Source organism: Rhipicephalus microplus, unplaced genomic scaffold, assembly GCF_043290135.1.
Source record: "Rhipicephalus microplus isolate Deutch F79 unplaced genomic scaffold, USDA_Rmic scaffold_191, whole genome shotgun sequence".
Taxonomy (NCBI): Eukaryota; Metazoa; Arthropoda; class Arachnida; order Ixodida; family Ixodidae; genus Rhipicephalus; species Rhipicephalus microplus.
Genome location: NW_027464762.1, coordinates 259,866 through 265,000, shown reverse-complemented (window position 1 = coordinate 265,000; position 5,135 = coordinate 259,866). Strand labels below are relative to the sequence as shown.

General features: G+C 37.3%; 1 pseudogene; it reads left to right on the top strand.

Moving 5' to 3' along the window:
• LOC142791883 (large subunit ribosomal RNA) overlaps positions 1-119 on the top strand; it is a 3,133-nt pseudogene extending 3,014 nt beyond the window's left edge.
• The last annotated feature ends 5,016 nt before the right edge of the window (positions 120-5,135 follow it).

The window sequence follows — 5,135 nt, the reverse complement described above, 5'->3', positions numbered from 1 at the left end:
CTGTCCTCCGAATGAAAACGTCGAGCTGGCAATGTCAGCAATAGGAAACATTTTACAGAAATTTATAGACATTAACACGATAATAATGGGTGACTTCAACTCAAAACATCAAATTTGGGGAAGCACGGAGACGGATGAGAAAGGTGAAAAAGTATTAGAATTCACAGTATTACACAACCTGACATTATTAAATGCCAAAGAATCACCTCCGACATTTAAAACAAGTAGGGCGAGGGGTTGGATTGACCTCACCATATGTGACGCAAACCTAAACCAGGATATTAAAAGCTGGGAAGTACTTAAAACCTATAATCATAGCGATCACAGATACATTAAAGTTGTTATTAAAAATGAAGAACTTCCAGAGGAATATGGCCTAACGTTAAAAGGGCAAACAAAAGTCATGGAAAAGTTGCAAATTGATCCCTGGTTTGAGGAAGTCCAGGGGAAAATAAACACGAAGGAAAGTATTGAAGAAATAGCGAATACGCTACACGAGAAAATCGAGAAACTTAAGAAGGAATTCAGTAAAAAGAAAAAACCTTCTAAACAAAAACCGAATACTTGGTGGTCAAGAGACCTAGAAATTGAAAGGAAGAGAGTCAGAGCACTACGAAGGAGGTATCAAAAGGCGAAAGGGGATATCAGAGAACAATACAAAAAGGAATACTATAAAGAACATGACACGTATAACAACATGATAGAACAGGCTAAAAACAACAGTTGGAAAACTCTATGTACTAAGGCTACGAAAAATCCATTCATCCTACCGTATAAAATTGCACGAAATAAGATGAAAACCAAGGTTATGTTTAGAAGCATCACAAAAGAAAATGGAGAAGTCACAAAGACTCTTCAGGAAACAATAGAACACATTCTAGGAAATTTATACCCTAACTGCATGGAAAATGACGAGCCAGGACACAGTCAAATACAATCAAGCAACGACACAATAAACAATAACAAACAGGGAGGAAATTGGACATCGGGAGCAGAAATGAGAGAAAGAAATTTACCCAGTGATGACCTCCCATTTACAGAGATTGAAGTAACGCAGATAGTAAAAAATCTGAGGAAAGATGTAACCCCCGGACCAGACAACCTAAAAACTAACCTCATACAAGTGATGTATGAAAGGCATAAGACTTTCTTTGTCAATCTTTTTAATGCATGCTTAAAGCACGGACATTTTCCTCAAAGATGGAAAGAATCTAAAATTATATTGATTCCAAAAGGGAACGGAGAGGACAAATCCGAGGAAAACAAATATCGCCCAATAGCTATTAACTCGATTTTGGGAAAAATATTAGAAAAGCTCATAAAAGATAGAATCTATTATTTCTTGTTTAAAAATCACCATTTTAACAAAAAACAATTTGGATTTACCCATGGGACATCAACAACCACGGCATTGGAAGAAATAATCAAACGAATAAACCAAGCGAAAATTGATAAGCTAAACAGCATGCTAATAGCACTAGATATTAAAAACGCATTCAATTCTATAAAACCCGAAGTAGTTATTCAGAAATTAGAAGAATATAAGTGTCCCAACAACCTAATAAAACTGGCGGACAATATTCTACGGAACAGGAAAATAATCTATGAAACAGATGGAGTAAAAATTAAGAAAACACTAACTTCAGGTTCCCCACAGGGGTCACCTTTAAGCCCACTCTGTTGGAATATAACAATAGGCGACCTATTAGAAACTCAGCTTCAAGAAGGAGTACACATCCAAGCCTTTGCGGACGACGTGGTGTTACACATAAAGTTCCGCTCAAGAAAAGAGGTGGAGGAAAAAGCTACGAAGGCACTAACACTAATAAATCAGTGGGCACATCAAAAAGGAATAACCCTGAATAAGGAAAAATCGGAATATATGATAATCGGAAAGCAGTACATTAGCCATCAACCCCAAATAAAAATCGGACAGGATAAAATCAAAATGGTTAACGAAATGAAAATTCTAGGGGTGGTCTTGGACACAAAACTAACATTCCTCCCACATCTAAAATACTTAAAAAGAAAAGTAGACGAAGTCACGTATAATTTAAGTCGTACAATAAAAGACGACAAACATACAAATAGAAACACACTACAGTTAATATATAAAAGGGGTATAGAACGAATGGTTACATACGCCTCCCCAGCATGGTATAGCCGAAAAACCATTTTTATTAAAAAACTGAAATCAATCCAAAGATTACCTTTATTATTAATAACTAAATCATTCAAAACAACATCAAATCTTTCACTCAACATATTAGCAAACATTCCACCTCTCCATTTGACAATCGAAAAAGAAAACGAATTACACTACATACTTAAGAAAGGAAAGAACTTCACATGGCAACAGAAAGTATACACCGAAAACGAAATAATGAAGAAACACGACCAATGGCAAGATCATCCAGCAAATAAAGTTAGCATACCCTTTGGAACAACAGAGGAAGAAGCAGACTTCAAAATATACACAGACGGATCAAAGAAAGAAAAAGAAACAGGAGCGGCATTTATAATACTAAACAAAGATAACCAAATCCAAACAGTGAAAAAATATAAACTTCCAGAACACAGTAGTAATTACGAGGCTGAGATCATTGCAATCCAGAAAGCAATAGAACATATCTGGCCTCTACAAGCTTTCGTTAAATACCAGCTTTTTACAGACAGCCAATCTGCACTTCTGGCAATAAAAAATCCAGATAACCTAAATCCAATTATTTGTAACATCAGGAAAACCTTAAGCCAAACACAAAGTAAAGATATTAAACTGACCTACGTAAAAGCACACAGTGGGAATATAGGGAACACATTAGCCGACGAATGCGCAAAAGAAGCGAGCAAAGACGGAGAGGAAATATTTGTTCCCATAACGAAAACAGTTATAGCAAAAGAATTAAAGAAAAAGTTAAACGACGAGTGGAATGAATTATGGAAGAAAGAAGGCAAGCATAGCTACACATTTACATGGATAAGAAATACAAATTTCATTCCGCCACATTTTCCAACTAATTACTACACATCACAGGCAATAACAGGACATGGAAGATTTCCATTCTACTTTACACGATTCGGAATACTGCAACAAGCGACATGTTATTGTTCAAACATAATAGAAAGTTTTGACCACTACTTACAGCAATGTCCCATTGTAACAAACGAAAGAAAGGAACTAAAAAGAATTTTAGGACAAAACCTGCAAAATAGAAAGCCAGAAATAATCAAACAAAAAGAAACAATGAAAATACTTGAAACAATGGTGGAAAAGATTAACGAGGCCATCCTACAGTGCTGAAAATTGAAGACAGACGAAAGAACTTGTAAAACTACAAAAGACAACAACTAGTGCTTGTTATGGGAAATGGCTCAAAAGACCGATATTGGAGAGGATACCTCGGCTTTCATTTCCCATGGGCACTGAAAACTACACATATACAGACACAACACAGAAGCGAGAACTAACAGCTTTAACACAGTATTGGAAAATCAAGAGGTTCAAAACAATCACAAAACTCCAAGATAACATTCCCTTTAAATAAATCAACCATTTATTAAGACAATACAATCTAAAGAAACGGCAACTAAGACACGGTTTATCTCATGCCACCAAAGAAATAAGGAAAAAAAAAAAAAAAAAAAAAAAAAAAAAAAAAAAGAAGAAGACTTCAAGAATCAACGCACCAGCGGACTCGGAGGCCTCGAGGCCTAGAAGATCACTGGACAAGGACGAAGAAACAACCTCCTCAAGACAAGGAGAAGTGTGAAGACAACAGACATCATTACAATTAAATTAAATTTAAATTAAATCCTTGACTCTAAGCCAACTAAATTATCATAGCTTATCAATTTTTCTTGAAAATAATCAATAAATGCCCGTTGACTAGCTGGCCCGTTCCTCTGACTCGTGGTTTCCTGGTGGTAGTCTTCTCATCTCTCTCACTCACCTTCACTCACTTTCTCACTTCCTAACTCTATATCTATCAAAATATCAAACATTCCTTCCCTCCCTTCCCTTCCCTTCTCTTCTCTCTACCCTACCACACTTTCATTCTTTCCTCCTTTCCCACCCATCTAACTCTTCCACTCTTCCCCTTATCCTCATCCTATCTCTACCCCATCCCCTTCCATACCTGCGATACATTAGTGGTGCAGGTGGGCCCCCCCCAAGGCCCTTCTCACATTCTGTCCCTATCTACTCTCAATGTGCTCAATGATCCCCAGTCCCAGCCAACTTTTCAAACAAAAAACGGAAGGAGCTGGATAGATCTCACAATTTGTTCCACGCCATTGCTCAGACAATTAAGAACTTGGGAGGTGATGGACGAGGAAAGCGGCAGCGATCACCGGTACATCAAAGTGGAATTTTTTGAGATCACCAGCACAAAAGAGAAACGTCTTACCAAAATGGGCGAAAAGAAGGTATTGGACGCATTATGTCGAGACTTATGGATCAAGGATACGGCACAAAGAAAAATAGAAAACAAGAACCAACTAGAAATTATAGTGACCCAGTTTTACAAAAAAATAGAAGACTTAAAAAAGAAATTTGCAAAGAACGTGAAGAAAGTAGATCAAAAACAAAAGCCGTGGTGGAAGCCAGAGTTAGAAATTCAAAGGAAAAAAGTACGAGCGATGCGAAGGCGATACCAAAGATGCACCGATGACCTGAGGAGTCACTTTAAATCACTTTACCTCGAAGGACTCAAACAATATCAGAAAGAAATACAGGACGCCAAGAATAAATCCTGGAAGGATTATTGCAGTAAGCAGGACAAGAACCCCTTCTCCCTTCCATACAAAATAGCGGCTGATAAAATAAAAAGAGAGGTAGTCTTCCAGAGTCTCATAAAAGAAAATGGAGAAGAAACAAAGACCAAAGAGGAAACCGTTCGATATATATTGCAAAACCTCTACGGAACTGAAGCTACCACCTCGGAAACAATGCAAAACGACAGCATCCATAAGGAAACAGAAGACGACGCAAGGGAGATTATTGAACTAACCGAACTGGAAGTCGACCACGTTATAAATAATATTAGAAGGAAGATCAGCCCAGGACCCGACCAGATAAATACCGGATTTATGCAATCACTCTACCACGCGCACAAGCAATTCTTTATTAAGATATT